This window comes from Neovison vison, chromosome 1 (genome assembly GCF_020171115.1).
Source record: "Neovison vison isolate M4711 chromosome 1, ASM_NN_V1, whole genome shotgun sequence".
In the NCBI taxonomy this organism is placed as follows: Eukaryota; Metazoa; Chordata; class Mammalia; order Carnivora; family Mustelidae; genus Neogale; species Neogale vison.
The window spans coordinates 29,104,991-29,130,770 of NC_058091.1; the positions used below are offsets into that span (position 1 = coordinate 29,104,991).

Consider the following 25,780-nt stretch of genomic DNA (forward strand, 5'->3'; position numbering starts at 1 on the left):
TTTGTGAAATCCTTCTTTAAATGTAAAGGAAAAATAAATTATAGTATAAATTACGTTTTCCCTTCTAGACTGTCTCAAACATCTACAACGTAAAGTTCAACTTCTATGTTTGTAACTGATGCTTGGCAAATAATGCCAACTTACTAAATATATTCTTGTTATATTAAATAATATAATAAAAAGATAAACAGTATAGGTTACTTGCTTTTTGCTTTCTGTTTTTGTTTTTCTAATTATGTATATGTGTATATATACCTTTTATGGAAAAATATGTCAAGGATATTAATATTCATTTCTGAACTGATCTTTCCATTCTCATATTTTTTTCTGGGAGGTAATAATCAAATAATCCATTTACTTAATTATTATCAATTACTATTTTTTCCCTTAGTTTGCTGCATCAGCTTTTCAAATATATAGATATAACTTACTTTTTCACAAATGCATAAATTTATCAGATAATCTCTCAGTTGCAAGGCCCATATGTCCTATTGTAATCTGCAACAGGAAATAGATTTACAAGTCTGATACTAAATTATGGTTCTGGGACTCCTATCTACTATTCATCTGTATTGGATGCTTATTTCTTTTTAAATGCAATGTCCTAATTTTTTTCTTGGTTTCATGCTTTATTTTCTGAATGACTCCTTCAGTTGATTCACAAAGGAAGACTACATAGGATACGAAATTGTTAGTCTTTTTACACCTTAAAAATATTTTTATTCAACTCTTGCTATTCATTAATTGTTTAGCCCAATATGTCAGTTTATGAAATATATTTCTATTACATTCACTATATATTAAATATAGTAAGTATCTTTATTTTGTTTTTTGTTTTCTGTTTATGTTCCTGTAGGTCTTTTGTGTTTTTCTCTTGTTTATTTTCCATGTGTTTGATTCCTTGCTCTGTTATCTTTGAACCCTTCTGCTACTTTTACTTCCAAATTGTGGTTATCATATTTTAAATCTTTAAAGGTGTTTCTTATCCTCAAAACCTTCATCATAGCATGACTTCATGTCTTATAGCAGCAATATATCTTATCTCTGAATATGTTCAGTACATTAAGTTTTGCTCTGCTCCCTGCGCCTGCCTTCTTCCTTCCGAATGTGTGGTTTTTCTCTTTATTTTAGTTTGTTCTTCATCCCTAAGATCTGCTTAAATATCTGGTGAAGTTTGACCCTCATTGTTTAAGATGAGGCAACAAGAGGTGAAGGAGCTCGGACCTTGTCTGTGAAAGAGTGTGTGAAGGACACGTTCACGATTTTACATGTGATTCCGTCTTCTCATTTGGAGATTCCCTTGTCTCAGATATGACAGACTTTTTCCTGGGGCAGTTCAGTTTTCAGCAAGATTTGGGGATGGGGACCATGAACTACCTATGTCTGTCTACTTTCGTTAAGAATGTAAAATAGAGAAGAGGATGATGAAAGTTAATAGCAACATTTGTATTGTATCTTTAACTATAGCTTCAAATCCTATGTCCCATGCCTGTATGGTTGGTGTCCTGTGATGTCTGGAGCCCTTTGGTTCAATTTCCCCTGTGAGAAAGACCTCTGTTTTCTTACAGGGCATGGAAATTTAGGTATCTGGTTACTTGGTACGTGCTAATCTGTTTTAAGTTTTGAATATCTCAGGGATTCTATACAGAAACTGATTTTTATGTTAGTCTCTCCCTTTTCCTGCTTAGACTCTAAATTCTTTGGCTCCCAAAAGTCACTTCACATTCTTTTTCCTGGTTTTTATTTTTCAAGGAATTTTAAATATTTTATTCACTTTTTCCCTCTCTCCAGTCTCTGTCTTTGCAGTGTAACACTTTTATTCCTCTAATACCACTTTATAAAACTGGAGAAAGAAGAACATATAAAATAGGTTTTCCTGGAAGTCTTTCTTTCTGTTCTCCTTACAGAGAGAACCCAACTTTATTACATTATTACAACTTTAAAATTGTAGATATGCTGCTAACTGCAAAACAGTCACTTTATTTATAACATAAATATTTGTAATATTTATATTATATATTGATGATGGTGAGTGTGTATAGGCATAATATATAAATATATATTATTTATAAAATATTTATAACATAAATAACAGCCTTCAATGTCTGTGGTGTACCTGACATCTCATTGAATGGTTTATTGCCACTACAAATGTTATCAACTTTGACAAAAATTTATTAATTCTCCAACTTACCCCTCCTGTTCATGTTTCTCCACATTAATGGACATTTGAGTTGTTTTGAATGAGTAGTATTACTATAAATATTTTTGTACATGTGTTTTGTGAGATATATATTTAATATCTTAGGAACTTACTTAAGTGTGAGATCACTGATTTAAATGTGTTGTTTGGTTATTGCTGCTGTCTTTAGATTGTTTCTAGAATCATCTAAAGTTATAACTGAACCAGAAATTGAAAATGACTCAATCCCATAACGGACAGTTAATGTTGTTTGTCAGTTGGGAGTTACTTCAATAAGTCATTTACTCATTGCTTTTGTTGTTTGGGATTCTCGAAAATGGAGAGTGGCGTCTATGAGGGAGTGTCAAAGGTGAGCATTCCAGGAAATCCAACAGGATGTTGCAAGACTTCTGATGGCCAAGACTGGATATCTCAAAATACCACATCTGCCTTATTTAATTGCTTAATTGCCAGTTGCAAAGGGCAGACTGATTGAAAAAACAGTAAAGATAACGTTGGAATACTAGGATTGAGAGGCCATCTTTGGAGACCAGCTACCAAATATATTACATTTTATAAACATCCAAACAATTTTCCAAAACAGATGCATCAATACAGGGGTCCTCCAGATTCTCCATACCTCATTACTACTTCAAACTTTTAGTACTTTTAACCGTAGTCATTTTGGTGAGTGTGTATAGGCATATTATTGAGATTTTAATTTACATTTTCAAATGAGTATGTTGCTGAAGAATTCCAAATCTGATCACTTGAATGTTCTCTGGTATAAAGTGACTACTTAAATTTGTGCCTGTCTTTTATCATGTTAATTTACTTATTTTTCTTATTTGTAGGAAATTATTTAAATATTTGAAATACAGGGGTGCCTGGGTGGTTCAGTGGGTTAAAGCCTCTGCCTTTGGCTCAGGTCATGATCCCAAGGTCCTGGCATCGAGCCCCGCATCGGGCTCTCTGCTCAGCAGGGAGCCTGCTTCCCTTGCTCTCTCTCTGCCTGCCTTTCTGCCTACTTGTGATCTCTGTCTGTCAAATAAATACATTTAAAAAAATTTTTGAAATACATATTCAATGTCAAATGTATTTGTCATTCATACACTCTTATATGTGGTTTGTCTTAGCATCCTGATAATGTCCATTTTTTAAGAAGACCTGAATTACAATAAAATCCAAAATATTTTTTCTTTTCTATCTAGTGTTTTTATATTCTAAGAAGTTTTGTCTACTCCAAGGTCATACAAATATTTTAGAGTTTAATTCTAGAAGCCATTATATTTTGTGTTTATTTTATGAGGGTCTATAATCTACTTAAACTATGTTTTCTATTTAATTTGAGGTAGGAATAAAATTTCATGCAAATCTTTAACTGATCCAAATTTCAGGGGAACTTCTGTCATAAATCTGGTGACTATGTATGTTCCGGTCTATTTCTAAAGTTTCAATTATCTTTCCCTAGTCTATTTATCTATATGTTTTGTACATGTTTTGTTATATTGTATTTTTTCCTAGGTACCTATGTTGTTGGTATTTTAACCTCTAAGGAAAGTATAGATGATAAAGTCTAAGTAATTTGCACAAAATTAATAGTTCACAAGTGATAGAAGAAGGCTTCATGTCCCTGCCTGTTTGCCTAAATAATTTGTGTTATTGATACTTCATTATACAAATGTCTATGATAATAATATTACTTTCACATAGAAGTACGGTGCAAATCAAAGAGAATAACAAAAGTGAATCCTCTTTACTAGCTGGAAAGCACTAAAAAAAAAAATAAATTATTAAGAGATATATGTATTCTTTTTTTTTTTTTTAAGATTTTATTTATTTATTTGACAGACAGAGATCACAAGTAGGCAGAGAGAGAGAGGAGGAAGCAGGCTCCCTGCTGAGCAGAGAGCCTGATGCGGGGCTTGATCCCAGGACTCTGGGATCATGACCTGAGCTGAAGGCAGAGGCTTTAACCCACTGAGCCACCCAGGTGCCCTGAGATAGATGTATTTTTTATTGGCTCCAAAGACATCAGTTGTGAGTCTTGTCTATCTTAGTTATATGGCATTGTATAAGGTACTTACACTTCCTGTGACATGCCTTCAAACTATCTCAAATCCCTGGCATAAAATTAGACTACACATTTTCTAACATCCTTCATAGTTACTTAGACTATGTGGTTAAATTTTGGCCAATGAAATATGGTGAGTGAGGCTCTTGGGTGGCTTGGGCAGCTGCCTTCAGCTCAGGTCATGATCCCAGGGTCCTGGATCAAACCACCCTCCTCCTGGGTGATGCTCACTCTTGCAATCTCTGTAGCTCTCTCTCAAATAAATAAATAAAGTCTTAAAAAACAACCACGACAAAAAAACATGGACAGCAGTGATGTACAAGCTCTTCCAGTGCTACCCAGTAAATCTTCCCATGCATTTTCCTTCATCATCTACCTTGCCTAATGTCCTAATTGGAGATTAACACACACAACAAATTCAGAAACCAAAGCTAAAAGAGGCAGAGCTTTCATCAGCTTGCATTCCAGAATGTCTATGTGAACCAGAAAACTTCCCCTCATATTGAATTCTTGCAAGCCTCTATCATGAGTAAACAGTGTCTGTCAAATTAACTCTCTTGGATTTCAGAGTTTACCTATTTTATAGTATATACTGTATAGTATTCACATTTAATCTGCATGGTATTTTGCATTTGGTTTGGCACCCATATAAAATAATTTTGTAATATTTTTTAAAATGTAAAATTACCCTTTTGTGTAAATTTGTTTTTTTTCTTGTACTAGTTACAACATTTATAAACAATATATTATAGCAGTAGCCAAACCCCCCCAAAAAACAAAATAAAACCCTACAGCACTGACACTATCTTTGTATCACAAAGAGAAAAACAAGCTCTTTTAATAAACAAGTAGGTGCTTGTAGTAAATTTTAGACAAAATGCATATTGAAAAATACTCTCTCATCTCTAAGTCTATTGCCTTTTATTATATGCTGTAAATCCTAAAATTAATTAGAACTGCACAAATGGTAAAAATAAAATCCCCAAACTACAAACATTGGTTTCGGTGCCAATCCAGGTATCCAGATTCACTAATATGAAATTTTATATTGCACTTTCAAGCTGAGAATAGCTTCTCTAGGACACGTATAATAGAGTTTTATATCAGGGCTCTTTTCTGGAATAAAAATATATATTGTTTATGGAAGCATTCATGTGTAAAACGTAGTTCAGGAAATATTCTATAAACTTAATCAAGCATACAATTTTCCATCTTAAAGTGACTGGCCCTTTTTTTTTTTTAACTTTGTGGAATAGTTAAATACAAGTATTCAAAAAAGACTAAGAAAATTAGCATGTTAATATTTTATTTATTTGCATCATTTTTTTCTTCTTTCTCACCATTAGTATCAGTCATAAAAAATAAAAAAGTAGCATATAAGACATAGTTCTGTAGCTGTTACATCTCTCTCTTCAGGAGTACAATTGACAGTGGTGCCAACATCCCAGCCTTTGCCTGGGGGCCTGTCAAAGATTCATCTGTTGAAGGACAAACTGTCTTTAATACATTGCTCTCTCATAATCTTTTAGATTTCTGTGATATTACATTATATTACAACTCCTACTTCAAAGATCTCAGTGTTTCACAGATGTCATGTTTTTCAATCTCAAACTCCCTCCAAGGTCAAATCTACAAACAAACAAACAAAATTCTCCTTTTTTGTGGTGGGGTTTCTCTAAACATGCAACAATCATAATGAAGTGTTCAGCATAAATAACTCTCAACCTGCAATTGCAATTACATGGAAGAATATGCAAAAGTAAAAGTAATCATAAGATAACTGAATTTTTAGTTGTAACAAATCTTCCAATTTAAATTGTATCAGCATGATTAACATAACTGATGAGAAAAATTTACAAAACCTTCGTTATTCAGTTATATGCATCCTTTAAAATTAATTCTTATAAAATAATTTTGCTATTCTTTTTTTTAAAAAAACAAGGCAGTATGTTCTCCTGAAAAATATATTTTATTTGTTTTGAAATGAATCAGTTTTCTATTTTGATTCTGACACTAGCTAACTTCAATATGGGGATCATCAACTAAATATTGAGAATTTTGTGCACTGTAAACTATTACTGAAATTAATCCAATCCAATGGATAAAATGTGAGATAGGAAAATATTTGTGTATACATGTATATATTTTTATTTAAAATTGCAGAAAATTAAGTACAATATATAATAACTAACTTTTTTTAATAACTAACTTTTGAAGAGCATCTACTATGCATCAAAAAAATGAATAAACCTTATTCACTAGCAAAAACAAAAGTAGTATTTTGTAGGTCAGGATATTGAGAATCACGTGGGCTAGTGACTTTCAGATTCATCTAATAAATGGATTAGCTTAAATGTGAATCAAAGAGCACTAACCTTTGAATTTTCTGTGATACTCCTAATGATATCTGTTATGCAGTGACTATCTCATATAGTTTAAGGGAGAAAGCCAGAAATATATATAAAATTACCTTCAAAACTAATGGGCATATATTCTGAAATGTCCACTATTCTCCACCACCAATAGTAGCCTTGGTCTTGGACAAATGTTCACACTCTTGGGACAAAGTAGACCAGGTCCATTTAGCTTTAACGAAACACAGACGACAGCCAACAGAGCACACACAATAGAATAGCAGATTCTCCTGACTTTCAGGGCAGCTTCTGATTGTCTTCATTACTTGGTACTGAGACACACGTACTGAGACACATGTGATCAAAACGGACTCAGCCAAGTAGATAAGGAACTCCTCAGTTTAAGGAATTGTCTCTGGCATTCTTTTAGGTCTTACTTTGCGGGTCACACAGCCTTCTGGGAATGACATGTGTAGCCCCGCTCTCTAGCTTAACCACATTGCATCATCTAATGGTTACTAACCAATTCTATATTATAAATTATCAATCTGAGCAGGCAGCTGGCTACATGGCAACCTCAGCAGGATTATCATTTATTCTGTATCTGATACCTTCCAATATATTGCATGAGTAAGGAATACAAGAAAGATTATACAGAAAGTCAAATTCTCAGGCCTTCTTGAAGTTAGAGGGAAGACTACAGGACAGTTGTTTAACCATTCCTTTTCAGATCCTATCAGACTTATGCACTTGACTTAATTGGAAATACATAAAGCCAATTCCTTTCTGACAAGGGCTCCAATAGGTGCTGCTTCTAATTTTCTATTGAGGTGTTAGATTGTTTTCTCTTCATTCAAGGTCTATTCCCACATATGTCTAATCTCTCTTTTCAGGTTGGAAAATGTTCTGAGGGTAAAGATCTCATTCAAAAGAAAAAAAACAATAATAAAGTTAGAGACAGAGAACCTATGGTCTAGTCTTTCTATTCCTTAACTTTAGGACATCAAGGAAGTAGGTTGAACTCTCTGATTCTTAATGGGTACAATAAGTGGGATTGCCTAGATGATATCAAAACCTATTTACAAATCAAATACTTAAAAAAAAAAAAGATTTATTTATTTATTTATTTGAGAGAGAGAGGACAAGCAGGAGTGGCAGAGGGAAATGGAGAAAGAATCTCAAGCAGACTCTGAACTAAGTGTAAAGCCCTAAGTGGGGCCCGATTGCATGACGCCGAGATCATGACCTGAGCCGAAAACAAAGAGTCGGGTGTTCAACCAACTGTGTCATCCAGGCGCCCTACAAATCAAATATTCTGTATATCTCTGAGTCTACCAAAATAACTGACACAGAGTATAACATTAGTTCGGAGGGACATTTGGGATGCATTCCATATAGTGGTGTATATTTTTTGCTGAATAAGAGAAAGGGAAAATCTGGAAACAAGAGAGGCAGCTAGCTTATATTTTTACTTTCTGTTACTTTCATTCTGAGACTCTGTAATGATTGCACAACACTGCCCATTGTCACTTGCAGCAGTCTCCTGTGGAAAGAGTTGTCCTTGCCTCCTTTGTTGTGCAGCTTGGCCACATGAATTTTTCTGGAGGAAGAATCTGAGTGGAAGTGACATGACAGTTTTGAGAAGAACCTTGAACAGTCACTACATTCTTCAGTAGCTTCCTTGAACTTTTCCATCTGTTCAAAGCCAGCATGTTTTAGTCATGTTGATCCCATTGAAGACACAGAGCACAAAATCACAGCAAACTTGTAGCTTACATGTAATGAGAGAATATACATCTTTGTTTTGAAAGTCACTGAGACTAGAGTTGTTATCAATTCATGAATTCCAGATGGCTCAATAAGCAATATCAGAAACCAGATTTCTACATAGCAACAATCTAAATAATTTATATCTCAAAGGAGACTCGTGTGTATCGCCTTTTGTGGAAATGTTTAAGCCTATGTAATTTAACCTCCCACAAAATATATGTTTGCATGTATCTGAACATAATAAACTAATCCAGCCTGATGAAAGAACATAAAGTAAAATTAATATTTGATATTTTAATACATCAGATGAAAGTAAGATGCACCAGCTGACTGTAATTAAATTTATACTACTTATCTATTTGGGCTTGGTGATCATCAAAATATCACATACTAAAGTGTTAAAATTGGATGGTTGAAATAAACTCATTTGACAATTTCTTTACTTCATAAGCTCCTTCATATAATCTCCCCAAATTATCATTAGCATTGTGATTGTCAGTGATTCGTGATAAGAATTGATCAGTAGTAGATTGTACTAAAAAATAAATGATACATTGAGTAATCAATTTCAGAATTCTTTCTATGACTTTAAACCTTACTCAGATGAAACATAGAAAGTAACTGAGAAATATTAACAGTGATTTTGAAATCACTTAAAATTCATTTTCGGATATTTTTCCAGATTGGTTAGAAAAATATATGACCAAAATACTATTCTCGATGAGCTCTATAGATGTAGATTTAACCATTGTATTCATTTGCCTTATATAAAGAGAATTAATATAAGAAACATTGAAATATTGCTCATTAAAAAAAAAAAGAAAAAAAAAAAAGAAATATTGCTCATTAGATTGGGCTCTGGCTTCAGCTCAGTGGAGGGTGAGGTGGCCAGGACAGCAGATTCCACCCTGTGCCATGCAGGCCATCGAGTGTGTAGTGGTGGTAGACAGAAATGTAGGTAAAACCTGCCTATTGATCAGTTACACAACCAGGAATTTCCTAGAGAATATATCCCCCCTGTGTTTGACGACTACTCTGCCAATGTTGTGGCAGATGGGAAACTGGTCAATCTGGGTTTGGGGGATACAGCTGGACAAGAAAAGTAACATATTTCATAGCCTGTCCCATTCGCAAATAGATGTATTCTTAATTTGCTTTTCTCTTGTGAGTCCTGCACCGTTTGAAAACATTGGAGCAAAGTGGTACCCTGAAGTAGGACACCAATGTCCCAAACCCTCATCATGTTAGTGGCGACTAAACTTGGTCTCAGGGAGAATGAAGCCTCAATCAAGAAACTGAAGGAGAAGAATCTGACTCCCATCACCTCGACGCAGGGTTTGGCCATGGTAAGGAAGTCGGTGATTTAAAATGCCTGGATCGCTCCCTTATCACACAGGGAGGGCTCAACACAGTGATGAAGGTGTTACAGGAGTTCTCTGCTCCACTCTCATCAAGAGGAGGAAAAGAAAATGTCTACTGTTTAAATGTCTGGGGCCCTCTCCTGCCCAGTGCCCGTTGGAACCTTTGTACACTTTGCTCAAAAATGGTGGAACCTGTGCACTCAATTTCAAGTTTTTGTGACAGATTAGTTTTTTCATAACACTACTTTGAACCAGTTAGTAATTTTTAGGTTTTATTTGTTTAAAGTGTAAAACCTCAGTCTTACCCATTATATTCAAATTTAGCTCTAAAATGACAAGGTTTCTTAAAGCCATATTTTTCAAAGAGCTCCTATTCTTGCTCACACTAAGCGTTGCCAAAATACTTTGTGAACTAAGTTGCATTTTGCTGAGAACAGTAAGGCCCAAACCACTCAAGACCTTTGTATTTAAGAAGAGTCTGCAGTGTCTCTTTGGAAATACAGACACTTCCAAAGAAGTTTCTGATATGGAAAGCAGCACAGCCTCCTTCCTGAAACGTTGCTATCTAACGCACCTCTAGTTTATCAACCCCTATCTGTTCCCTAACACTGTACTGAATGTCATAACGGGATGAGTGTAATGGCTCAACTCTTTGGATCAATATTTTTTTAATTTTGTAGTGAGATTTAAACAAACAAACAAACAAAAAACAGTGTATTCGCTTTTGCTGAGAGTTTGAACACACCTCTTACTCCTGTGTCCCTCTGACAAAGTGTCTGTTCTAACCGTGTGCAGCAGGTGTCGTGATCCGAGGTTGAAGAGACTATTTTGACAAAACCTGGGGATTATTTATACCATATTGTACATGCCATAATTAAAATGAGTGAAAGTGTCATGGGTGAAATTTTAAAAGGTTAATCACTAATGCAGTAAATGATGAAGAAAGGTCAGTGTTACCACTAAGTAGTTTTAAACTTTACCTTTATTCTCAGACTTGCCTTCCTTCCTAAAATTGGGCATTTAATTCATTTTTGAACTGGTCATGCCCATAGTTGCTAACTTCGTGCTTTTCTTATAGAACCCCTTCTTAGGGAGCAATATACCTCCTTGTATTATAAAATCTTTCTGATAATGCATTAGACATTTTTTTTGTAGGTTAGTTAAAGTGCATTCTTCTTTCTTTGTTACTTTATTCAATGCTAATAAGTGCTTTCTTTAGTTTTCTAGGAAACAGGTATAAAAATCACATGTGGCTGCTTTATAGTTTTTGAAATATTTTAGATATTCCTAAAGTATAAACTTTCTTAACATCACTGTCTTGCCAGATTACCAACCATGTGCCTTGACTAATGCTGACCCTCCTCTTGGCTTAACCCGGATGGACACGCCCTTCCTATTGCTCTGCCTAACCATGTTCCTCTGGATCTATGAGGTTATGTAAGGCCCTGCTCAGGCTAACAAATTTTTGTACAACTTACTCACTGACAAAAAGACACCTTTCAACCAACAAAATTCTTAAAATTGACAGTTATAGAATTGAGGGGTGTCTTTACATTGATCTTTTGCTAATGCAATTAGCAGTATGTTTTGCATGTATGACTTAATAAATCCTTGATTCATAAAAAATTATTGCTAATTTTAAAAATCCTAAGTCAACCTTTATTCTTAGTAGTCTTTTAAATAGAAAAAATATATATTTAATATCTTAAAAATTTGGCAATGTTTTAAAGTTTTATAGGGATAATACAATCTTTCCTTTTTTTTTTTTTTTAAAGATTTTATTTATTTGACAGAGAGAGACACAGTGAGAGAGGGAACACAAGCAGGGGGAGTAGAAGTGGAAGAAGTAGGCTTCCTGCCTCGCAGGAAGCCCAATGTGGGGCTCAACCCCAGAACCCTGGGATCATGACCTGAGTTGAAAGCAGACCCTTAACGACTGATCCACCCAGCACCTGGGACAACACAATCTTTCCCCCATGTGTTGTTGCCATATCAAAGTATATTCTTCAAATATATTTCTAGTTTTTTTTTATTCTTGCATGAAAGAAATTTATGGAAAAGATAAATACTTACATTATTTATTATAGTAGTTAAAAATAATACCTTTTCCTTAAAGATGTCTCCTTAAAGATTCCTAGAATCTGTGAATATGTTAGGTTATTTGGCAAAGTTTAATTAAGGCCGTAGGTGGAAGTAAAGTTGCTAATCAACTAATCTTAAAATAGAGGTTATCTTGAATTATCTACGTGGGCTCAATGTAATCACAAGAGCCCTTAAAAGTAGAAGAAGGAATTAGAAGAAGAGTCAGAAAGACAGCAGTATGAAAACTGGCCCAGTGTAGCTAACTTTGATGATGGAAGGACAGGGCCATGAACCAAGGAAAATGGAATCATGAGAACAATAATAACAAAGACAAAGAAATGGATACTAGGGCCTCCCTCCAGAAAGTAGTACATCATGACAATGCCTTAGGCTTAGCCAGTTAGATCTATATCAGACTTCTGATGTATAGAACTATAAAATAATAACTTTGTGTTGCTTTAAGATACTGAATTTTTATAACTTATCACAATGACTATAGAAAGTTAGTACATCTATCCAATAAATCTTATTATAATTCTTTTTTTTTTAATTAAAAGATTTTATTTATTTATTTGACAGAGAGAGAGAGATCACAAGTAGGCAGAGAGTCAGGCGGCAGGGGGGGAAGCAGGCTCTCTGCTCAGCAGGGATGCTGAGGCAGATGCGGGGCTCGATCCCAGGACCCTGAGATCATGACCTGAGCCAAAGTCAGCGGCTTAATCCACTGAGCCACCAGGTACCCCCTCATTATAGTTCTTGAGCAGTCTGTAATCGTATTATATTCAAATTAGGTTAGGAATGAAAATAGGAAAAGAAGAAAATGGAGAGAAAAAAACTGAGAAATGAATTCATTCACTCATTCAACACATATCTGTTTGGTAGTATAGATATATGATAGCATGTATCTATAAACAGCATGTCTATAGCATATCTCTATATCTGCCTACATAGAATAAATGTATCAATAGCAATAATACAGAGAATCAGTTGTTGTGAGGAACAGCCAAGACAGATACAAGAAACTGGTTAGGAGGCTGTTTTTCCAAAGAAAGGAAAATACATAAAGATCCATGCTTCTTTATTAGTGCATTTTTAAGTAGTGATGAGGGTAAATAATGTGTTTAGATATCTGCAACATATGCGTTGTGACATCAAAATACCTGGGATTTCTATTGGTGACAAAGTGGTTAGGTTTTAAAAATACTGCTGTAGCTTGTAACCATCACAATGAAGTACTAAAATTTTGTTAGAAGTTAGTGAAAATAAAAATATTATTTTCTCCAACTGTGTTCAAGGATCTTTCAAGTTCTGTATATAGATATCTTTGGCTCAGTTCTAGGTCTAATGATCCAGGATTAACTTTCCTTAAATGCCTGCTAGAAGCAAATATAATTTTTTTTTTCCTCTGGAGGAATATAATATTATTCTTAGGTATCAAATCATGCGGGAAATTTTCCCTATTGAAAGTCTGAACAGAGGCGCCTGTGTGGCTCAGTGGGTTAAAGTCTCTGTCTTTGGCTCAGGTCATGATCCCAGGGTCCTGGTCTCTCTGCTCAGATGGGAATATGCTTCCTCCTCTCTTTCTCTCTCTGCCTGCCTCGCTGCCTACTTGTGATCTCTGTCTGTCAAATAAATAAATAAAATCCTAAAAAAAAAGTCTGAACAAACAAAAAGAGAGTTCTTCAGCCAACAGTTAGTAGAATACAAATTCTTCTCATGTGCACATGGGATACGCACCAAGATAAGCTATATTCTGAGCTATAAAATAAGCCTGAACAAATTTAAAAGAATATAGGTCATATCAAACATTTCTCAAGATATAATTTAATTAAACTATAAACCAGTATCAGAAAGATACTGGAAACTTTCTAAGTAATGGAAAATTAAATGATACACATCTAAATAGTTCATGCACTCAAGGCAGAAGATTTAAAGAAAATTAAAATTATTTTAACCAAATGTAAAAAAATATAGTATCAAGTTTGTGAAATGTAGCTAAAGCAGTGACTTAAGTGAATAAAAATAGTATTAGAAAACAGGACACATCTGAAAAAAGAGAAACAAAATGAAAAGCAAGTAGAAGGAAGAAAACAATAATAAAATAATAAGAAATCAATGAAAATGAAAACACAGAAACAATATAGAAAGTCAATGGAAGCAGAATCTAATTTTTTAAAAATAACTAAATTGATCATTTCTAGCCAGACTAACCAAGAAAAACAGATAGAAAATAAAAATACCAAGATCAAGAATGAAAGAAGTATATTACTACTAATCTCAAAGTCATTCAAAAGATGATAGGAAATACAGTTAACAAATCTATGCTCATCAATTTGAGCATTTAGCTATAATGAACCAATTCCTTGAAAAGTGCAAACTATCAAAACTCACAAAAAAGAAGTGAATAAACTGAGTAGTTCCATATCTATTAAAGAAATTTTATTTTATCTATAATAATCTAAAAAAGATAACTTCAGTCTCAGATAACTGCACTGAGAAATAATGTTAAATATTTAAAAAATAAATAATACAAACTTTACATATTTTTCCTGAAAGCAGATTAATATCAAAAGCAGATAAAATCACTAGAAGAAAACTACAGAACAATAACTTTTGTAAATATAGATACAAAAATCCTTCACAAAGTACTAGCAGAATAACTTATTTTTAATAGATTGATATGAAAAACAAATATACATAGATATTTGTATATTTGCATACAATGAATGTGCATGTATGTATACATGAATATATATATATATAGACATATATATATATATGTATATGTCTGTATATATGATAGCTTTTTCTCTTGAGAAAGCCTCCAACAAGCAGTGACAACATAATAGAAATGAACACATTGAACACACCTAGCTTTAAGATCTTGGTTTCTAAATGTTATTTTCCAGCAAAAAGAACCAGGATTCCTTGACAAAATGACTGACTCTAGTTAGGAAAAGGAAAGGACAAGATGAACATGGAGCATCTTGTACTGTCATAAGGAAGTGTTTGAAAAGATAAATAAATAAAAAAGATTGGTGGCATATCATCAAAAGGACACAGGAAGCAATCTGGAAAGAACTCCCCATTGCCAAAGTTGGAACAACTAGAGCAGCAAAATAAATGAAGTTCATTATAACTCAAAGAATCAAATAAATACACATATATTCATGTGTTCAAAATAATAACATACACCATTGAAAAATAAAGAAAGTGGAGAAAAGGGAAACTCTTCATTACAGAGAACTTTCAAGTAAATATGGAAGTTATGTGGTCATAGAAAATCAGTATGTGTACTTTATAGTAATGAGTACTGCAAGTATGATCCACTGATGAATGCTATATTAGCAAGCCTAAGAAGAGATTTCCATTGCCTCAAATAATCTTAAAATATTTATTAATTGGTGCAATTTTAACATGTATTTACAAATTTATTAATGCTCTTCTTTCCGGAGACAAATTTTCAATATCTTTTCTTTGAATATTGGCCGGATTTGGTGAATTGCTCTAATAAGTAAAGTATAAAAGGGAAAAATTGTAACTTTAAAAAGGAAAAATCTGGAAGACACCATCTTTTTTAATTTTTTATTTCAGTATGATTGACACACAATGTTAGATTAGTTTTAGGTGTTCAACTTGGTGATTTGACAAGTTTATACATTTCACTCTAAGTGTAGCTACCATCTGTCCAATTACCTTACCATGACTGTATCACTGACTGTATTCCTTATGATCCATTTTTTATTTTTATGACTTACTCATTCTATAACTGGTTGCTTGTATATGTCTCTCCCTTTCACTCATTTGGCTCAACCCCCATCCCCCACATGTAATCATCATGTGCAGACTTCAGAGTAAGTATGGTTAAGATAACCAAGGAAATAAAGGACAATATAAAAATGTCACCAAAGGAGGGGCGCCTGGCTGGCTCAGTTGGTTAAGCGTCTGCTTTTGGCTCAGGTCATGATCCCAGTATCCTGGGATAGAATCCCGCATCTGTCTCCCTGCTCTGCAGGGAGTCTGCTTCTCCTTCTGCCCCTCCCTCCCACTCTCTCTCTCTCTCTCTCTCTCTCTGTCAAAAAAAAAAAAAAAAAGAAAAGAAAAAAAAATTTAAAATCTCTAAAAAAAAAAAAAAATTTCACCAAAGGACTGGAAAGTATAAAAGAAGAACCAAATGTATATTTTAGAACTTGAAGCTACAGTAACTGAAATTAAAATCATCAAAGACCACAACATCACTTTATTGACAAGATACTTCTCCATTCCTATTTTATTTGAGTTTCCTGAGTATTTAAAATTGTTTGCCAAATGTCTCTTTTAGTTCTTACTGCTTCTTGATAATTTTTCTCCAAGCGTTCTTTGTCTGATCAGTTTCTAGTCTTGCTTCCTAAGATTTCTAGGTTTGTGTTTTATGTCATCCTATACAATTTCTTATCAATTGTCTTTGAAAGTGACAAATACTTACTTATCAGCATTTTTCTTTACTTTCTAAAAAATTATTTGTTTTCCTGGAAAGAAATTAAGCTCTTTGTATTTGTTTCTTTGAAACCCTAAAGTGTTTAATGTTGTGATTTGCACATAGTAGACACTAAAAATATATTAACAAATACAACTTTTATGAGGATCCTTATTATAGTTTAGTGTCACATTATTACAGTTCTAGAACAAATGCAAATATTCTTAGTGTTTATGGCGTATCAGGCTTTCAAAATTAATCTTTAATAATCTTTTTCGTTATGATGACATCATTTAACTTGTTAATGTTTTAGAAATGACTTACTTGGAAAACTAAAATGTCATTTTTAAAAATACTCTACGCAAAGCAGAATTTCTTTATTTATGGTTCTTAATTTTGAAGCTAAATAGATTATTTTTCTCATCTTATTACACTTCACCATTTTATTTTACTTTATTTTTTTTTTACACTTCACCATTTTAATTATTAAATGGGCTAAAAGATGAAAATGACTATGAAATGAAATGCCTTTTTTTTTCCACAAGCAGCACTTACTGATTATTTTGTTCTAACAGGTACTTTGGGAATGAAACACTGTTATTCTGTGCTTACAGCCTATTTGTCTTCTGAATTACCAGAATAGTCACTAGGCATCCACTTCCACAGCAGAGGAACTAATATTCCTGATGAAGGCAATATATAAGACAATCTGTGTTTCTAGTACAGAATGTGTATAAGCAAAACACAAAAACTAATCAAGCTAACTAGACTGTGCATTGATGAAATGAGTGAGGTGTATGAGTTCACTTATTAACTGGGAAAGGAAGACACAAATGTAAAATAATAGAAGCATAATTATTCTCATAACTTCTGTTTAATGGCTTGTTGAATTGAAAAACATATACAAATTTCTTATTAGATGTTATACATTGATAATAACTTTAAAAATATTTCACATGAGAAGAATTGAAGAAAAATGGCAGTTTAGAACATTTAGTGTCTCAAAGCCAAAAAAAAGAAAAAAGTGGAGGAAGAGAGAATAAAGAAGGAGGGAAGGGGTAATTCCCGCACAGGATAGTATAGCTAAAGATGGAAAGCAAACTAGCAAAAAAAATATTTCATTTATCATTATTATTTTTATTATTAGATACAGCAGTCAGTTGAGCTCTGATGAGCTTAATATAAATACATGTATTCTGTACGAGTCCAGTGTACCACCACACTCTAATCAACCACATCACATTTCTTCATTGAAGGATGAACAGCATTTTCAGAGCTGTTTAAATTCTGGAAAAGAGGATGCAATGTTATAGATTGGTAATTCTTTATTCAGGATCATTAATTCAGAAGAAATCTTTTGAATATACCTTGAGATCTGTGTTTGAGATTAGGTTTTGATGTGGTTGAGGGTCAACTGGCATGTTTTGGAGAAATTGATCCAAAATGCAGGTGCTTTACTGTTATTTTCTCCAGGTAAATTTCCCTGCATTCACTTCCATCAGATTGTTGATCTCTGTGTAGGCAGCTACTCATCAATAGTTCTTTAAACAATATGATTATAGGAAATATATCAGTTTAAAACAGGTCAATACAACTTTAATTTTCTCCACACATCACTCCTCCATTCATGTTGTTACACAGTATTTAAGAATCCCAAAACCTTGTTTTATAATATGACCCAACTCAAAAGTACACAATGGATAAATGCATTCCCTACTCTTACATCAAGATTTTGCATGTTAGTCCTGATACTTGTTCATTACTTTATAATAGAGATCATGACAACAACAATTTTACTTTTATTTTCCTGGTGGTCTTCAAAGTTTGAAGCATTACAAAAACATATGAAACATTATTATTTCAACAGTCTATTTTCTCCCTTCACCCAGATATTCTAAGATTTGTACATCCAAACTATTTTTTATGTTAATGTAGTGAATATATTTCAGCCATTTTAATAATATTTATTTGGGACTGGGGTCTAAAGTAAATACATCCAGCCGAAACAGCCCAAATATTGTATGTTACCATCGTCCTCAAACTTGTTCTTTTTTCATGTTTTAATTTTGAAGAATCATTTCTCTTTGCACTTACTGGAACTTTAGCTTTTTTTTTTTTTTTTAAAGCTTTTATTTATTTATTTGACAGGAAAGAAAGAGAGAATACAAACAAGGGGAGGTGCTGGCAGATATAGAGGGAGAAGCAGGCTGCCCACTGAGCAGGGAGCCCTCCTCAGACACCAGTCTCAGGACCCTGGGATCATGACCTGAGCCCAAGGCAGATGCATACGCAACTGAGCCACCAAGATGCCCCTAGCTTTTTTTTTTTTTTTTTTTTTTTTTTTTAATATTAGTGATCTGTATGAGTGTTAAGGGGTGGAACAGAGACACAATGTCCAATCGGAAAAGAGCCATACACTTGGAGTGAAACGTGTTTGCCTTTTAACTGTGAAATTTAACCACATTAACTTATTTAATATACTTAAATTCTAAAAAACTCAACTTCCTTAATAAGTTTACTTATCTATAAACTATAATATAGTTTACATGTAAAAAATGTAATTATGACTTCTGTATAATCACTACTGTAATAAGCACATAAGGTTTACACAAGAAGGCATTTTCAATTATAAAAGCCTAAAAGTACATAAAATAATATTTTAATTGACTAGGTTGTGGGCAATACATTTATATGTCCACAGTTTGTGCATTAAAATTAAAGTGGATAAAATTGGGCATTAAATGTTGAAATGATAAAATAGTTAAGACTCATAAATTAGTTCATACTGAATTCACTGATAGACAATAAGCATATTAACCAAATTCCGTTGTTTTAAGAGTACTAACCACCTTGCCAAGAGCTTTATTTTTAATTTGTAGTTAAAATAATGCAACTTTGCAGAATTTTATTTGAAATGTGAAGCAAGATACAATTAACAGGGGAAATGCAAATGCAAATTAATGGTTGTTTTCATAAGGGATTTAATCTTCTTGCTCATTTAACAGTAGGTGATTATTGTGTGTTTAAAATTTTACTGTGATAAAATATTCGTCCTAGGTGTAAAATAAAGAATTCATACTGTTTAAACTAAAATATTATGATTTGTTTTTACATTGACACTCTTCCATATTATATTCTCTGACTTTTGTGTGAAAAAGTGAAAATTCATTTCAGGCTTAAAAAAATTCATGTGGTATTAAATACAATTTTAATATGTTCTAATATATGTTCTAGGTAGATTTGATTTAAAAAGAAACAAATATTTAGAGAATTAAGGAAATACATGGAGTTGATACACAGACACTGCATCAAAATTAATTCCGTATAGTTACTGAATATTAAATATACATATTTACTGAACATAATATACTGAATATTAAAAATACATAGAGAAAAAGAGGAATAAATTGAGATATGTGTAAATATCCCAGGTTAACTTACAGTAAATGTTGACTCTAAAAATGTCTCTAAATAACTTTCTCTGGCTGTACCATTTGATTTCAATCTACAAAAATTAAAGACAATAACATGATTAATTTAGAGGAGATAGCATAGTCTGTCAAAATACATTAGAAGATAAAAGCACCTACTATTGTGAAGCAAACTTCTTTCTCAACAACAACAAACAAGTCAGTAACGTCAATATTTTAAATGGTAGTTTTTAAATATTTGCTTTCGCTAAAACAGTACAAAGATACACATGTGATGTTGCTTCACTTGGAATGATTCCAATAAATTAAATTAGTCTCTGACCTCTTTCTCATAACATTTCTAAGGTTATTAATAACTCTTGTTAATATGGTAAAAGTTTAGAAACTATTACATATTGGTAAATTCATCACTTAAACGTAATGGATGACATTTAAAATTATATGACATAATAAATTACCTGAATATTCTTTTTCACTGTAAACTAACTTTAAGCACACATTTTAAAGCATAAATATTTTATCACATTGCCATCAATGGAAGAGCCTCTTGGTGTTGAAACAACTATTCGATGGCTATGGAAGATAGGAATACCACAGCATTCCCCATGGAGTAGGACATCAACTTTTTTTTTTTTTAAAGAACCAAATTATTTTTAATTTCTTGTATTCATATACATAGAATAATGATGACTGATAAGTCAGGAGAGCAAAATCAGTTTTCCTAATTCAGAGCACATTCTATAGATGCATATAACATCTCTATTTAGAAGGAGAAGTTACTTAAACAGTAAGACAAAAATATTCCTGTGCAACCTCCTGTTACAGTATCATAAGTAAAACCTTGATGAGAAAGTTTGGTAGAGAAAATGATTAGTGGATTGATAGGTAGATGTGGTAGAGATTTATCTTCCATATTTTAGGTTATTTAAGGAGTATTTCCTATATATAGAAATACTGGATAAATATATATGAAATATCTTAAATCTCTTCATAAAATAATTTTAGAAGAGACATTTGAAGATTATCTCATGAAGAACACAACTAAAAAATAAAAACACTCAGACAATCAGAGAGAAATAATGAAATCCAGGGTGACACAGTGTACATATTCCTAAAACAATAAAGAATTTCCACAGGGCATGAGATAAGAAAACATAAGTCAGCTTAGGATACCATTTTTAAAGAACACAGAATTGGAATATAATAAGTAAGAACAACCCTCATACATTTCAAGGATGAACATCCTTCAGCATTGAGGTAGAGGGTCAATACTTAATATAAATTTCTCTTCAAATGTCGTCTTGGAAGATTCTCTTCAGCATTACATCTTGTCCTATTTCTTCTCATTTTGATGCAGTCCACTGTTGACGTTGTTGCTGATCACTGCCTAGAATGGTAGACTTCACCCCTCATAGGATTTTACTCCTCTCCACAAGGGTCTGAGAGAAGACTGTGAAAGGTAGTTTTCTATTTTTTGTTCTTTTCCAAACTTTCTCAATCTTCTGTTTATTTTTTCCAAATAATTTTATTTTTTATTCAAGATTTCATATGCATATTCATCATTTTTCCCCTGACATTCCTTGTTTTCTCCCACAGAAGTATTATTAATCTATAAACAAAAAAATAATAATTACCCAAAACTTATTTCCTCTCACCAGTGTAGGTAATGGCACCAAATTTATCTGTGTATACTGACTTGCTAAGATTTCCTTCTAATTTTATTTTTGTTGTTGTTCTTGTTGTTGTTTATGAAGATTTTATTTATTTATTTGACAGAGAGAGATACAGCTGGAGAGGGAAAACAAGCAGGGGGAGTGGGAAAAGGAGAAGCAGGCTTCCTGCCAAGCAGGGACCCCAATGCGGGGCTCCATCCCAGGACCCTGGGATCATGTCCTGAACCAAAAGCAGATGCATAAGGATTGAGCCACTTAGGTGCCCTCTAATTTTAAAATAATAACAAAACATTATCTCACTGTAACTAGGAAAGTGAACTTGACTTATAATCACAAATTTAAATATGAGATCCTTATTTCTGATGAAAGCAATATTGAAAGATTCAAAAAATTTTCTAAGAAAACTAGTAAGTTTACATGCAGTTCCACATAAAGAGAACATGTTCTCTAAAAAGAAAAGAAATGTTTAAGTACAATCAGTAAGAACCACTAATGTCTCAGGAAAAATGAAGCATTTAATTTTTTTTCCTCTACACACTTAAGAAAGAAGAAGAATTTGGACTCTGGATGTTGTCCATTAATAAAATAAAAATGTAGAACACTGATATAAAACTTTGGCTATTTAAATAAAATAAAATTGTAAAATTTCTAAATATTTCAAAAAGCATTATATTATATAATTTTGAAAGTATAATGTATAAAAAACATATGTATCTGTATGAGAAACTAAAGTGGTTGAAATTTCTGAAAAGCAAATTAACATGGAAATACCATCTGGCTGAGTGATGATGTACTTCCTGTAATATGAATTCTAGAAAAATTAGAAAAGCTGACACTAAAATACGCATAATGAAATATTGTTTTGAATAATGACATTAGAAATGATAGTTAACACATTTTGACTGCTTTTTATATAGTGGGAACTGGCTAAGTGTTTTTATATGTAAGTATTGGAAATCAGAAGATTTTAGATTCAAACTTCACATGTGCCATTTATTATATGAATTGAGGCAATAACTTAATCCTTGTGAAATACATCTCTAAAGTGTGGTGATAATAGAAAATAGCTAGAAGTGTGGTGTCTAAATTAAATGACACAATACACATGGAAGTATCTGGTAAAAAATATGTTCTGTTTAATTAGAATTTCTAATTTTCAGGAATAGGTTGAATTCTGGTTAATTTTTAAAATTCAATAGTTTCAATATTTATATTTATTTTAAAATTTTCTGCTAGTTAAAACTAAAATAGATTTCAAAAAAAGAAAGCCAATTGCTAAAGTTTATCCAAAGGAAAATTATATAAGCAACGTTATTAGTTTATAGCTGTGCTACACATATTCAGTCAATACTGAATGCCCACCTAAAGAGAAAAAAATAGCTGAATCTCAAAAAAAAGTCTCTTGTGATTAGGAATGTTCAAGACATAGATAAAACACTTCAAAAAGAAGTGAAGGCTGCAATTTCAAGTCTTTTTTCTTTTTTCTTGATTCTCCAAAGATTAGGCACTGGAAAAATGAAACTTCATAACATGGGAAAATATAATTGAGACAACAGGTTTAGAAAAATATATAGAAAAAAGAAAAGATGGTTTAGGTCAAATATAATTCTCTCTCTTGAGTAAGTAAGGTGGTTTAAGAACAGAAAGTTTGTGTGTGGAAACTCTAACAGAGAAAATAAAAGGAAAAACCCTCTTTTAATTCATTATATCACTTTAATACTGCATCCAGACAAGAAAAATACAAGGAAGCAGTTCTAATGGCAGTAACAGATATTATTTATTTCAGTTTCTGGCTTAAAAATCATCCCCAAATTAGTGGCATAAAATAACCACCATTTTATTGTGTGGGGCAGGAATTGTGATAGTGCACATTTGGGAAGACATCTCTACTTCAGACCTGGGACCTCAGGTGGAGAGACCCGAAAGGCTGTGGATGACTTGTACAACAGAGGGCAAGAGTTACCGTAATGCTTCATTCACATTTCTGTCATTTAGGCTGAGATGATCTACAGATCACAGTCAACTAGAAATGGTGACGCACATGTGGCTTCTCCCTGTGACTTGAGTTTCCTCGCAGCATGGTGACTGAGGGCTCCAAGAGTGGGTATTCATGCAAGCAAGGCAAAGACTAAAATTTCAGGTAAAAGGGACATAGAACGTACCCCTTCTTAGAAAGAGAATAAAAGATGTAGTCATATGTTGGGCACCTGGGTGGTTCAGTCGGTAAGGTATCTATCTTCGCTCAGGTCATGATCCCGGGGTCCTGGGATAGAACCCCTTGTCAGGCTCCCTGCTCAGTGGGGAGCCTGATTCTCCTTCTCTTTCTGCCCCTTTCCCCTGTTTATGCTCTCTCTGTCTCTCTCACATAAATATGTTAAAAAGTAAAAAATAAAATAAAATATTGTTAAACATTTCAACATTTTATTTTTAAGCATTGAATCAAACAAAAAATAATAACTTAATTAAAAGTCACTATTAGCTATTGGTCAAATATGAAACATAAGTTTTATAATATATATTGAAAAATAAAAAAAAATCCTAAGAGTGCAATATATTATTTTAAATATTAAAAAGATCTACATCAAAATTACTATCAACATGATACAGCCTAATATATAGATTTTGACATAAGCTAAGGAAACTGACACTAAGAGAAGTTTAAGCTTTTTTATTTCCAAATGCCTTGGTAATAATATAGAAATTTTATGCTAAAACCATAAGTATTTTGAAAGACTTTCTGGCAGTGTTTTCCTCCCGAGTTGCTTTTTAAAATAATGTATAATAGAGGTGGGATAATATCCCTCAATAACAAAAGAAATTCTGGACACCTAAGCTACTCCAATATTATTTCTGCATCTGGATCATTGATTTCATTTCTGTTGGCTTCTTAGGTTGTTACTATTACTGACATTTTAATACCATCCTTTGTTGAGAGAAAATTTAGGTAATGAGAGTTTTGCATTTAATTAGCTCTCATGGATTTTATAGTCTGGATGACAAATCAATTCCCTTAATACACAAAACTAAATGAAAAACAAACACTACCTCGTTTAGTCTATTGATTTCCCCCATGTTTTTGCTGTCTCGCTTTTATTTATTTATTTTTAATATTTTTCTTGTCATGCTTGAATCGAAACCTAAGCTTCCAGGCACAGGTGCTACCGTTCAAGCTCTTCCTAAAAGTGAAATGAAGTCCGCTCCTCTCGCTGACCTTCCTGGCCTTAGCTTAGAGTGAGATCACATATTCCCTCTCTTAGTCCCTTCCTGAAAAGCTGCTCCGTCCATAATCATTAGATAAGGCATAAAGTACTGGGTGCTAAGGAATGCTTTTCTAGCACAGAGAGCTTGCTCACTGCTTATGTCTCAGCTCAGGGGACAAAAGAATGCTTAAGAAGTCTTCTATTTGTTCTGAGATCTTAGTTTATTCTGCCAAGAACTACAAACGGTTTTATACTCCTCTATAGTTTTTGATGATGAGTCTACAAAGGAAATAATTTATATGGCTTCCTTCTTGATACAGTTCCTCTTACCGAAAAGAAATCCACTTTAAAATAGTTGACAAAATTAAAGTAAACACTCAAATACACTCACAGATTCTAGCCTCTGCTTTGTAGATGGACTCTGTCAGGATTCTATGGTGGGACAAGAGAAATAAATATTATTTTCTAAATTGATACTGAAACAAATGAGACGGCTATTGTCATTTTTCTTTTGTCATATCGTATTAGTCCACACTGAGGAATAGCGGCACAGCTATTCGAAAACGTTCCCATGTTGTCAACCCACGTAATGATTGTAAAATGAAAACCTTTCCTGTAATCATAAACATTTACCGACATATGCTTTGGATTCTGTGATATGTATATGCATTTAGTTTTACATTTATATTTGAAAGACCTTTTGGGTCAAGCATGTCTTCATTTATTTAGGTCTGAATTGACAGGCCACTCTTACATTCTGAATGCCATTTTCTAGAGGCAATGTATCCGAGTGTTAAGGATTTGGATGTTGTTGTGGCCATTTCTTTTGGAAAATACAATTTGTGACAACGTAGAATATTCTCTTAATCTTGACACATTTTACTACTCTTAAATTCTGTTGTTTCCCAAAAGGATATTGTTGATTCTTCCTTAGTTATTAATACATTCAGAATGTATAAGACAAAGGTGATTTTTAACATATATTGAACATTTTTTTATTATGAAAGGTAATAATGTTGACAAACGATTTGAAAATGAGAGAAACTCATGAAAGTTCAATGTTATTAAGGAACATGATGACTTTTAAAAATGTGATAATAAAATAAATAAAATACAGAAGTCACTTTGCCATTAACTTCTTTGGCATAATTTGTTAAGCTTTATAATTTTTCTTATAACCAAATAATAAAGGAGACT

At 32.9% G+C, this 25,780-nt stretch overlaps 1 pseudogene; it reads left to right on the forward strand.

The window, feature by feature from the left end:
• Positions 1-9,240: 9,240 nt before the first annotated feature.
• LOC122913090 lies at positions 9,241-9,961 on the forward strand (annotated as a pseudogene).
• Positions 9,962-25,780: the final 15,819 nt, after the last annotated feature.